This window comes from Grampus griseus (assembly GCF_964374135.1).
Source record: "Grampus griseus genome assembly, chromosome: 3".
NCBI lineage: Eukaryota > Metazoa > Chordata > Mammalia > Artiodactyla > Delphinidae > Grampus > Grampus griseus.
The window spans coordinates 43,894,173-43,907,617 of NC_139019.1; the positions used below are offsets into that span (position 1 = coordinate 43,894,173).

At 40.2% G+C, this 13,445-nt stretch overlaps 1 protein-coding gene across 2 annotated transcripts in view; it reads left to right on the forward strand.

Moving 5' to 3' along the window:
* Positions 1–1,945: 1,945 nt before the first annotated feature.
* Positions 1,946–13,445, forward strand: part of GPBP1 (GC-rich promoter binding protein 1) — a 72,332-nt gene continuing 60,832 nt past the window's right edge. The window contains exons 1-2 of one of the 2 annotated variants that reach the window (XM_082652612.1): positions 1,946–2,241; positions 3,476–4,438. The gene's annotated coding sequence lies outside the window, so the exon portion shown is untranslated. The remainder of the gene's footprint in view (positions 2,242–3,475; positions 4,439–13,445) is intronic. The other variant, XM_082652610.1, reaches the window with a different exon arrangement.

Here is a 13,445-nt window from a genome sequence, read left to right on the forward strand (position 1 = left end):
ATGCCTATTCCTTATACCTTCATCTAGGTTTTACTCTTAAATCTTTGCCGATCTGCTAGGAGAAAGTAGTACGTCACTATTAGTTTTATTTTCGTTTTTTCTGATTTTAGTGAGGTAGAGCATCTTTCCATATAATTACTGACACATACATGATTAGCTTGTTCATGTCCTTTGACTTTTTAAGAGTCAGTATGGTTATCTGTTCCTTAATTTCTAAGAGCTCTTGATATATTTACTATGTAAATTAAACATTGTTAGATATTAAGGATAGCAGCCAAGTGTCTATAATTAAATATTAACCTTTTTGTCATCCATGTTACAACTGTTTCTCTACTTCATTATTTGGTTTTCAACTTTACAATGTCTTTCGCCACAGGAAAGGCACAATTAGTGTTTTTAAATTATCAATACTTTTCCTTTGTTTATTGAATTGACATCATGCTTAGAAACAGAAGGAGAAGCAGGTCTTGTCCCAATACATAAGTTACTTCTACAGAAGCAATGTGGTGTGGTGGAAAGAAGGTGAATTAAGACCCAAACGGACTTGCGATAAAGTCTGGTACAGGCAAGTTGTGGCACCCAACTTCCATGTCGTGTAACCTGAACCAGTTTCCTCATCTGCAAAATGGGGAAAGTAACACCCACTTGAGAGACTGGAATAAGGATTAAGTGCTTGGCACAGACAAGGAATCTAGCAAGTGTTAATTTCTTTGCACTCAGCGAGGCATTATTAATTGCCAAGTGTCCGCCTCCCCTACGAAGACTAAGAGATTGGGAGGTGTAATTTTTGGTGAGTTTACATTCAAATATTCTTTCAGGGAGCTTTTAGGAGCAGTCCATTAAACTACAAACCCCATAATGCATATAAAAGAACCATAAAGTTTCCGTGTATGAAGTCTTTGTGGCTCGGAAGAGGGCGAAGAGCCAAGTACTTTATATTCTCTGGATTTTCCCTCGTTAAGACACCTTCCCCCCACATAATCCGTAAACAAACATTGTTACTTTTCTTCCTCTTGGAAGGCTAATTTCACAGGTTTCAAAGTGAGCCTTCAGTTACAACGCGAAAAGGTATCGCAACTAGAAAATGGTGACGCCCACAGAATTCTACACAAAATCGTCTGAACTGTGTGGAACCGAGACACTTGAAATAATTCTCCCCTGCTGTAGATTTAATAAAGACAGAAACGATAATTAGCACGATTATATCCAGTAGCCATTTTTATCCCTTGAGAATCTGGGCTTCGTTTCCAAAGAGCGAGTCTCGCCTCTTCAGTCACCAGCCTCCCATACGTATATTACTTATGTCCGACACCCTCTAATATTTGCACACGGTAGTGGATCCACTGCTTCAGGGCGCCCAATTAGCCCTGCGCCAACCCTGCCGGCGCTCCGCCCGCGGAGGGGCAGTGTACAGGCGAGCATGTGATCTCGCAGCCGCCCAGGCCCCAGCGCGGTACTCCGCGCATCGCGCGCGCCGCGGCACCTCCGAACATCTAGCAGTGGAAGACGCCGCGGCGCGCGCCACTCGAGCGCGCTCGGCCGCCTCCCGAAGCAGCGTTCCCCTCTGGCCCCCACCCCCGGCGGCCCCACCATCCCGGGCTCCGGGTTGGCCCCGGATTGGGGGAAGGGAAGGGGGGCTCCTCAGGGAGCAGCGGGGAATTCCCCCTTCCACCGAACCTTCCCGATTGTTCACCGTCCTCACGTCAGCAGCAGGGGGTAATCCCCAACTCCAGCTGCTCCTGACGTCACCGCACGGAGCCACCGCCCCCTGCGCGCCCCTGCCTCCGGGACCTCCTAGAAGCCCCGCCCCTAGGCATAACCACGCCCTCCACCCCTCCCCCCAGCCGCCCGACGTAGAGGGCGGAGCTTCTTTGGCCGGGGCGTGAGCGGTTGCTTGGGCCAGAAGGTTCTTTGGTGGAGGCGCTCCTCCTGCTGCCCCGCCCAGTAGGTTCGTTCGCACCGATTCTTCCACACCCTATCTCCCTCCTCCTTCTCCTCGCCCCGCCTTTCCTCTCCCGTCTCCTCAGCTCCTCTAGTTCCTTCCCCGCCTCGCCACCTTCCACGATCTCGCGAGACTTGGCCCAGAACATTGCGGATCGGGTCGGCGCCATTTTGGGACTGAGACTGGTTGTGGGGGAGGGAAAAGCGGCAAAAGGGGATTATTCAAAGTACCGAAAACCTTCTCCCGGGATCGAGCGCAGCGGCACCCCCAGGCCAGGGGCACCTCTGGTGTCGCAGAAGGTAACAGCGTCCTCTGGGCTCGGCGCCGGCGTCTGGGGAGGGGAGGGGGGGTGCCCGTGTCGGCGTTAAGGTTTGAGGGGTCGGGAGCGGCGTTGGCTGCGCGAGGTGTGAGGCTGTCCGCGGGCGGCGGCGGGGGGGAGGTGGCGGGAGAGCAAGGAGAGAGAGGGAAGGACAGCGCGGGGAGGCCCCTCTAGGTGTTGGTCCTGGTGGAGCGGAGGTGGCAGTTGTGGGGAGGGGGTGGGCGGCTTAGCCTGGGCGGCTGGTGGGGGGGGTTGTTTGGCGGAGGCTGGGAACGAGTCCGGCGCCGTCCGTGCTTGGTCTTCCCCGCTCCGGCCTCTCGCACGCGCCCGCCTCCTTCCGCACCGCTGCCGCTCTCGGAGGGCTGAGGGAGTCGAGGCCGAGTTGTGGCCTTCGGTGGTTTCTCAGCGCGCCCGGTCAGCCCGCCTCTCGAGGTCCGTGGCCCGAGCTATGGACTGAGGCGAGCGCTGTCTAGTCCCTCTGAGTCCCGTGGGGTCTGAGGGGACTGGTCTGTTTGGGAGAGAGAACCACTCTGAACGCGGTTTACGAGAAGGGCTAGGTTCTTCCACCCCCTCAGTGCTGTGAGAAAGAAACCTGTTTCCTTAATTCAAGGAAATTGGGAAGCCTCACATTTCCTTGCTGCCCTTAGAAGCCGGGTAAGTCTCACGTTCGGGCGAATTTAAGGAATGTTCTCGCCCCACTTCTCAGGCACTAACCTTCCTACTCTGAGCGGGGAAAACATGCCTCTTCTTTTGGACATTCTGATTTGGAGGGAGCGTCTTTCTCTTTATATCCCTCATTCTCTAAGTTGCATTTAGTAATAATGCTCGGTGGCAGCACACCTGTCTATTCGTTTTCCTTTGGTAGATTGAATAGAAAATACAGAAGGTCTTTTGTAAGATTGTTTGCTTGTTTCATAGTTTGTAATATTTACTCAACGTATAAGGAGGTTTGCTTATATAATCCTGTTAGCTTATATCCGCACCCCCTTCCCACTTGAAATCAGCGCTTGCCCTCCATAATACCATCTCCCATCGTTTTTCCCTTGTCTCTACATATCCTGAAGTCCTTTTCATACTCTTGACTTTTTTGGGGTGCTTGCTTGGTATAGAAGTGCATTTCTGTCCAGAGGTTGACTGTTTAGGTTGGGGATTAATTTTTAGCTCAAAATTAAAGCTCACTGTGTAATTTAAATTGTTTTTTATAACTTTTACAGGTGATTGAATTACTCAGATATGAAGATCATCTTCTAGGTTTTGTGTAAAAGGCCCCGGATATTTCAAGTGGCCATTTTGGAATTACAATGTTTCTGGATAATTTTGCCCCAGAAGTTTATTAAAATTGGCAAGAATCATCTCTGAAGTGAATTGGTAGTAGTGAACAATTCTACAAGCTTTAAAGAGACCCAGGCATTTCTTCAGTATTTTGGTTCAAACGGATTATATAACTGGTTAAAGTATTTCAGCTGGTAGTATTTTTGCCCTCCCCCGCCCCCCAATCCCTCCCCTCTTGTTGGTGTTCTTCAGCCAGAACTGTAAGATATGTTTGATTTGTGTACTGAGTAATTTCTCTGCAGTTTCAAATTACTGTTTAAATATTGCTGAAGTTTCATGGCAGTTTATTTTTACCTTTATTTAAAGTTTTAGGAATTTTTGACCTCAGCCCTTTTCATGTCACAATGGGACAGCTTTTCTAAATGAAGACATTGAACGAATACAGTTTTTTTGCTTTTATCTTTTATTTACATGGAAATTTAAGATGTTGCAGTTTCCCAGCAGCACGGTAGTATTGAGATAGCTGTGTGTCTCTGTTTATGCTGATGTTTAGGAATGCTCTTCAGATGTGAAATTTTCTTTTTGTTTTTGCTTTTTGGCTCGTAAATTGGATATTTCATCTGGAGTGGATAAGTACAACAGTGACAAGTACATGGAATAATAAAGAAGACTTTAAAATCTTAAATCCAAGGAACTTGGCTAATTCTGGAGATAACCATATGAAAACTTTAAAACAGAAGTATGGGTAGCTGACTGAAGTAACTCTATGTCAAGTAGCCATAGGTTAAGTATCTTCAAAGAACTTGGATTTTATTTCAGAGGATACAAAATAAAAAAACAAACTGGAAAACATAAAGATTACAGAGAAAAACCCAACACCTTCCTGTGCAGTCCTGTTGGAATTTGTAAGTACCATATGGTGAGCAAATCAAATGTCTGTTTGTAAACTGTAATGAGAGTCAACTTTATCCCTGTGTTATTCTTGGAAGCCTTTCAGTTTCTTGCAATAAGATTGCTTGGCTTCAGTTTCCTGAGCAGTCTGAAAACAACTATTAAGTAAATTGAAATGCAGAAAGAATTAAAAGTTAAGAATATTTCAGATGGAACAGTCCAAATTTGAAGTTTTTGTGCTTCTAAAGTAAAAGACAAAATCCATATGGTCAGTATGGCTTTATGGATTGGTAGAAAGGTAGGAAAAAAACACAACAAATAGCCAGTTTACTTTTCTAAATATGAGTGTAAATTGTGTTCTAAATACAGTTTAGTGTTCCAATTTAGAGTTAGGTAGTTGTTTAAAACAAATTATAGGGCTTGACTTTTAATCTGGTATTTCATGAAGTAAATTGTTTTAAGGGGTAACAGTTCCTAACTTTTTAATCCATTATAGAAATTTCTTGAAACAATTTTTGAAGTGGTTTTGTATTTCAAATTATTCCTTAAGATCTGACTTCCAAAAAGTCAGTTCATTACTAGGAACAGAAACTGAGAGGAAGTGAGCAAGGTGCACTAAGAACCTTTCAAATAACTTAAAAAAAAACAACCAAAAAAACCCACAAAAAACGAGTATGTTTTCTCCCTTGGAAGGTTATGCTGCCGTAAGTTTATAAACAAAACTTGTTAAAAAAGTTGTGAATGTTAATTGCTGTAATAGAAATCTTTTGACAAATAAGAGTATCATCTTTTAATAATATTTGTATATTTGAGGATTGAGTGGTGTTACGATTTGTTACTGCATTTAGTTTTTCACTGAATCATAGGCATTGAGTAGAAGTGTTTGTTTTTAAAAAGTTAAGTTTATTTTTAAACAATTTATATTAACAGATCAATGTAGCTAAAATTAGAGTTTATTTCATTTAATTATTTTTCTGAGATTAAAAAATTGTAATTTTTGAACACTTTGCCAAGATGGCCTAATAACTGGTCAGTTGCTCATTTATTTTGAACACAGAACTTTTTTTTGTTGTTATACTGTTGTATCTTGTTAGCTCACTTAGAGCAGAAGAGGTAGGCGAGTCCGAAAGATTGTAGGTATTTAGATATACATATATGGTATTTACTTTCTGATGTAAAATTGAGATTAGAGTTCAATAAATCTCTCTGTTAGAATAGAATAAGATATTTGTGTTTTCTGGGTCAGAGCTGTGTGTAGTACTGCTAATTGAGTTTCCACCTTGATTTATGTAAAATTATGATGAGAACAACCCCTCTTTCCCCCCCCTTATTTTTTTATGCTTCAGAGGGCTTGTATTTTATGTTCCTTAACTTAGTGGATTTTCAAGTTACTTGTCTAAGAACATTCATTTTAAACGTGATTGAGAAGTTGAACTGGAAGTGAATAGCCTTTATTTATAGAAAAGAACCACATAACATTTACTATTTGTGATTATTTTTCTTTAAATTTCTCCTATTGATGATGTTACTCCAAGCAGTAGTATCAGGATAACGATTATTCAGTGACCAGGGTTTTTTTTTTAATATAAATTTATCTATCTATCTGTTTATTTATTTATGGCTATGTTGGGTCTTCATTGCTGTGTGCGGGCGTTCTCTAGTTGCGGTGAGCAGGGGCTACTCCTCGTTGCGGTGTGTGGGCTTCTCATTGTGGCTTCTCTTGTTGCAGAGCATGGGCTCTAGGCGTGCAGGCTTCAGTAGTTGTGGCACGTAGGCTTCAGTAGTTGTGGCACGTGGGCTCAGTAGTTGTGGCTTGCAGGCTCCAGAGCTCAGGCTCAGTAGTTGCGGCGCAGGGGCTTAGCTACTCCGCGGCATGTGGGATCTTCCTGGACCAGGAATGGAATCTGTGTCCCCTGCATTGGCAGGCAGATTCTTAACCACTGTGCGACCAGGGAAGCCCGACCAGGTTCAGTTAGCTCTAATCCTTGGATAGTCTGACATTCGTGAAATTTGCTTACAGTAGTTGTTCAAGGACAGATTCACTCAACTTGAGTTTTTGATAAATATTTAATTATTTTCTTTGCATTGAAATATACAGTACCAGTAGTAACTGGAACAATTGCTGGGTTGCTTCTTTTCCCCCCCTTAAGTACCTGTCTCCCCTACTCCCATTTTTTCCCCCTTTTTTTCCCCTCCTGTGCCTGAAAAATATATAGGTCTAAAATGACAATTATAATGACTAACGTTTATAGATGATGATAGTGTCATGTATTTTGCTGTGTACATAGTATATCTTAGAGGAAAGTACTATTGTTACAGCGGTATGGGTGAGAAATTTAAGATTTTAGGGAGACTGAGACTGGGAGAGAGTTACTTGGTTATGACCAAGGTTAGGTTGGAGTCTTGACCAAATTTCCAAGTCGGACTCCAGAGTCCCAAATGCTTAATCACTAGTCATATTTAATACTGCCTTCATGTGGATTTTACTTTATTAACTCATTCTTTTTGAGCATAATCACTGATGTTTTTGTTTTTCTTATTTACTGCTTCTCTTTGGTTAATATTGATTACTAGTGGAGCTTGGAGACCAGCTGAAAGAAGAGAAACTACTGTTAGTTTTGCTATTTGTTAGTAGCTATTTGAGGGATAACTCTGGTTAGCTAAAAATAAAAATGTTGTTTCAGGTTATGGAGTGAACATAAGAGAGAAGAAAATAAAATTTAAAGTTAGCAAGAGAAGGGAATAAGGATGGGAACCTCTAATCTGAAAGTAAAATTACAAGTGAGGATAGAACCTAAACCCAGGCCAGATTATCTTTGAGTCAACCACTTTTTCTGCTTAATTTTTGATGAAAATGTTTTGATAACAATTTAGTTCCAGGTAAGGGTAGTGATGTAGAAAAAGGGTAATTTCTGGGAGTTAGGAGATTTTTGGTCTTGGATTTGGAATATCTAGAAAAGGGCCTGTATGACCTTGTATATTTACTTAACCTCTCTTGGCCTTAGTTTCTTCATAAAACTGATGACTTTGTTAATTGTGAGGTGTGATATAGAGGTAAAGTTTTATTCTAATTGTAACATTTTAAAATTTTGCTTAATGTATTTTACATGTCAAACCAGTATTTTAGTTTCTGAAGTTATTCTCTTGTTTCTGTTAATGGCATTACCTGCATGCCAGTCAGCCCTGCCTACTCATTTCCAGTTCCATTTATTGTGCTAGTTTGGTCCTTGACTAAGGAAATAACCTCCTAACTCATGTGTTAGCCTTTAGTTACATTCAGTCTCCACAAAGTCTCCTGTGGCCAGAGAAATCTAGCTAAATTATAGTTCTTGTTATTGTTGCTTTAGCAGCCTTTAGGGTCATGTATTTGGAATATTTAGGGAAGAGTAGGTTGGAAAGAAATGTATTCCCTGCCCTCCCTGCTTTTAATAATGTATGTGTGAGGGGCTCCTAACATGAATTCTTTTTGGCTGTGTGGTTCGAGAAGTCTCCGAAATTGATAATTTTGGTGGTGCTTCCATGTATTTTCTTGGATAGCAGGTTCATTTCTTTCAACAGTAGCATTGTGAAAAACAAAATGTTAAAATTGTTGAAGACCCTTTGTGGTTGGGTCTGTCTTTTTCAGTTTTACCTGCTTGCTTTTTCCCTTTTTGTTAGCTGCCTCACCTAGCAGAGTAGTTATAGGCTTTTGCTCTGTATCTTTTCAAGTAGTTGCTGGTTTCTGCATCATTTTATACAAGATATCCTACTCAGTTTCTTGTTCTTTAGTCATCTTTCTGTTCACAGCTTGAGGAGTGCAGTGTTTCTGATCTTCATTTTCTACCCTTTAATCCAGTTTTCAGGTTATATATTTTTAAAACTACATTTAAAAGTTTTTTCCATACTTAAAACAATTTTTTTAAGCAAGAATAAGAAAAAAATTCTAGTTACATAGGTTTTTTTCTTTTGAAACTCAACTTGCAGATATGTTAAAAAACATTCTTCAACTGAAAAAGTGTCATTTTTGTCTTTACATACGTATGCTAGTAAAAACAAGTTAGCTTTGCAGTGAACATAAATTATGCAGTTGACTTTCGAATGACGCGGGGATTATGGGCACCTACCCTTGAAGTGGAAAATTCACACATAACTTATAGTCGACCTTCCATTTCTGAGGTTTCTCGGTATCTGCAGTTCTGCATCCACGAATTCAACCAGTTGTGGATAGTGTAGTATTTACTGTTGATAAAAATCCACATATAAGTTGGCCTGCACAGTTCTAACCTGTGTTGTTTAAGCGTCAACTGTATATTCTTTTAAATGAATGAGTTTAAAGAAAAATAGTATCACACATGGATTTTCTGTGGGTCAGAAGTTTGGTAGCAGTTTAGCTGAGTGGTTCTGGCTCCCTCCATGTCTTTTCATGAAAATCTCAAGGGTTGCACTCATTTGAAGGCTTGATTGGGGCTGGAGGATCTCCTTCCAAGAAGGTATACTCATTGGGCTGGCAGGTTGATGCTGGTTGTTGTCTGGAGAACTCAGTTTCCTTACCATATGCCTTACCATATACAGACCTGTAGCTGTTTGAGTTTCTTTACATGGCAGCTGCATCTCCCAGAGGAAGTGATCTGAGAAGAGAGGTAGATAGAAGCGTGATGCCTTTTATGACATATTCTCAGAAGTCAATTCAGCCACACTCACTTCATGAGAAGCAAGTCGTTAAGTCTAACCCACAATCAAGGGGTGAGGAGTTAGGCTCTACCTTTTGTCAAAAGAATTTGTGGACATAGTTAAAAAGCACAATAGGGGTAATTCTTTACAACCAGTAGTTGTGTCAGTATAACTAGCTAAAAGTCTTTGCCCCACAAATAGGAGGTTTGAGTTGTTATAAGTTTAGAGGAGAAAGTGTATTCTAAATTTGTATCACTTTAGAAGATTTAAGTCTTTCTACCTTTTGAACCAGTGTGAGATATGTAAGTAAGGTTTTCCACTCCTTGCACTCACTAATCTCCCAATATTTGTAATGAGGGAACTTTTTTATTATGGTAAAATAAAGTTTACCATTTTAGCCATTTTTGAGTGTGCAGTTCAGTGACCTTGAGTACATTTCCATTATTGTGCAATTATCATCACCATCCATCTCCAGAACCATTTTTATCTTCTCAAATTGAAACTTTGTGTACGTATTAAACATTAACTCCCCATTTCCCTTTCTCTCCAGCCCCTGGCAATCACCATTTGACTTTCTATGAGTTTGACTATTCTAGGTACCTCATACCTATTGATATTGTACTCTTCAAAACATTCTTAAATGTTTTGAGTGAAATCTTTGAGGAAATTAGTTATGTTTACTTCATAATAAAATAGACTTCATTGTCCTAATTAAAAATTTGTGGCAGAATATGCATGACATATTATGCATAAATACAATAATAAAATTTACCAATTCAGCCGTTTTTAAATGTACAGTTCTGTGGCATTAGGTACATTGGCATTGTTATGCAGCCATTACCACCACTCAGCTCCAGAGCTCTTTTCATTTCGTAAAAGTGAAACTCTGTACCCATTAAACCATAACTCTTCATTCTCTGCTCCCCTCAACCCTTGGAAACCACCACTCTACTTTTTGTCTTTATGAATTTGACTAGGTACCTCATATAAGTGGAATCATGAAGTATTTGTCTTTTTGTGACTGGCTTATTTCACTCAGCAGAATGTCTTCGAGGTTCATCCATGTTGTAGCATGGGTCAATCAGAATATCCTTTTTTTAAGACACAATAATCCATTATATGTGTGTGTACCACATTTTGCTTATCCATTCATCCATTGATGGACACATGGGTTGCCTTTACCTTTTGGTTATTTAAATAATGTTGCTGTGAACATGGGTGTACAAATATATGTTTGAAGATTTGCTTTTAATTCTTTTGGATAGATACCTAGAAGTGGAATTGTTGGATCATATGGTAATTCTATTTTTAATTGTTTGAGGAACCACCATATTGTATTCCATAGTGGCTGCACCACTTCTTATTCCTATCAGCAGTTCACAGGGGTCCCAATTTCTCCCTATTTTTTCCCAACATTTGTTGTTTTCCATGTTTTGTGTTCTAATGGGTGTGAAGTGGTATCATTATGGTTTTGATTTGAATTTCACTAATGATTAGTGATGTCTGATGTGCTTATTGGCCATTTGTATGTCTTTGGAGAAATATTTATTCAAGTCTTCTGCCCATTTTTAAACCAGATTTTTTTTTTTTTTCCTTGCAGTACGCGGGCCTCTCACTGCCGTGGCCTCTCGCGCTGCGGAGCACAGGCTCCGGACGCGCAGGCCCAGCGGCCATGGCTCACGGGCCCAGCCGCTCCGTGGCATGCGGGATCCTCCCGGACCGGGGCACGAACCCGTGTCCCCTGCACCGGCAGGCAGATTCCCAGCCACTGCGCCACCAGGGAAGCCCCAAACCAGATTGTTTTTGTTGTTGAGTTATAGTTCTTTATTCTTGATACCAACATTTACCATAATGAGTGGATTTTAATAACTAATATTAATGCTTACCATGTTGCAGGCAGTGTTCTAAGCTTTTTAACTGTATTGACTAATTTAATCTTCATAGACACAGTGTGTGGGAAGGTTCTATTGTCCTAATTTTATAGATGAGAAAATGAAGTCACAGATTTTAAATTGCTTGCTAAGGATACACAGCCAGTAAGCGAGTGGTATTTCTGAATCCGTACATTCTGTATCCAGAACTTAGACTCCCACCCATTATGGCTCATAGTTAGAGTTGTAGGGTGACAATATAAAGAAAGTCAAATACTATTTTGTTTCAGGAACTTAGAAGATATTTTATTCTTAGCCAGCAACTAAATTTTATTTTCCTTAATGTGATACAGTTGTGAGTTGTTTATAATAAAATGTTCAAATGAGTTCTTTTTCAGGAATATTCTCCTTTAGGATCACTTCATAAATAATGTTATATAATATTTTAATTTAAAATGTGCTTTTCCCAGTTATCATATAGAAGAAATGCTATTTCCATTCAGTGGTTTAAGAAACTCAGTTTGAAATTAGTTTACCCAGGCTTCACAGTAGGTGACAGAACCATAATTTGAATTCTGTTTATCTTCATTTTTGTTACAGTTAACTTCCTTAGTGTTCTAAGTAATAGGTTGTATTGTTAAGAGCAGTGCTGTCCAGTAGAACTTTGTGAAAAGATGGAAGCATTTCTTTGTCTGTACTGTTCAGTATAATAGTCACTAGCTGTATGTCATTATGGAGTTTTGAAATGTGTCTAGTGCAGATGTGGATCTGAATTTTAAGATTTATTTAATGTTAGTTTAAATATAAATTGCAATATATGGCTACTAGCTGCCGTATTGGAAAGCACAGCTCTAGAGCAGTGGTACAGAATCCAGTCAGATCCCTAACTTTTTTTTTTTTTTTTTTTTTTTTTGCGGTACGCGAGCCTCTCACTGCTGTGGCCTCTCCCGTCGTGGAGCACAGGCTCCGGACGCACAGGCCCAGCGACCATGGCTCACGAGCCCAGCCGCTCCGCGGCATGTGGGATCCTCCCGGACCGGGGCACGAACCCGTGTTCTCTGCATCGGCAGGCGGACTCCCAACCACTACGCCACCGGGGAAGCCCCCTAACGTTTTTAAAGTGCACTTTTTAAAGTGTGTATACTATCCTGAAATAAAATATCCTATGCATATAATAAGATCACAATGATATATAGCTATAAAAAAGACATTTATAATAATGTATTGCAATATGTAATAGCACAGGTGTGATCAGACACCCACCTCCCTGCCTTCCAATTTCCAAAACACCGTGTACAGGTTATTTGCCCTTCTTAAAAGAAGCAGATGATCTATTGTTCTTAAGTATTCTTGTCCTTTAAGGAAGAAAAGTACCTCAAGTTGATTAATAATACAGTGATTAATTGGAGTACATTCCTTTATTTTTACAGTATTTACTGCCAGGGTAGTTGAGTGGGTAGTTAGCAAACATTAAAGCTATCATATGGTGTAGTGACGTGATGAGCATCTTTTTATGTGCTTTGGTGAAGTGTCTATTAAAGTCTTTGGTCCATTAAAAAAAATTGGCTTGTTTTATTAAATAGTAAGAATTCTTTATATATTTTGGCTACAAGTGTATTAGATACACGTTTTGCCAATTTCTCCCATCTATGGTTTGTCTTCATTTTCTTAACTGTGTTTCGAAGATCAGGCAGTTCAAAATTTATAGTAAAATTGGTTACTTTTTTCTTCGTGATATGTGCTTTTTTAAAAAAAATATTCATGCATGTATGCATGCTGTGCCATGTCTTAGTTGCAGCATGTGGGATCTTTATTTGCGGCACGTGGCTTCTTAGTTGCGGCATGCATGTGGGATCTAGTTCCCCGACCAGGGATCGAATCTGGGCCCCCTGCATTGTGAGCGCAGAGTTTTACCCACTGGACCACCAGGGTAGTCCCTGATTTGTGCTTTTTTGTGTCATAAGAAATCTCTGCCTAACCCCAAGTCACAGGATTTTCTTCTGCTTTTTAGCTTTCTTCTAAAAGGTTTGTAGTTTAGCTTATATTTTTATGTCTGTGATCCATTTTGAATGATTTTTTGGCCTGTGAAAGGGTTTCGGTTCATTTCTCTATTATTATTATTTTTAATTTAGATGTTCTACTCTCCCAGTTCAATTTGTTGAAAAGACTTTGTTTCCCATTGAATCATGTTGGAATACCTCTGTTGAATATCAATTGACCTTAAGTATGTGGAACTATTTGGCGTCTTCCTTGATATGTATGTAGTATGTCAGTTCCACAAAATAGTAGTCGATAAATACAAATGGTAGTTTTTGATCTTTTTTTCTGCTCTATTGTAAAGCCTGTTTGACATCTTTTCTTTCCTAAAATCTTTTATAGGAAATTCGAAATAAAAGGGGAAATTTTTTTTATGGATATGTGAAATAAGACTGGTTGCAAAATAATGCCATCCTGAATTCATAGAGCAATCTTCTTTTGAGTAGCTTGAAATGTTAGATAT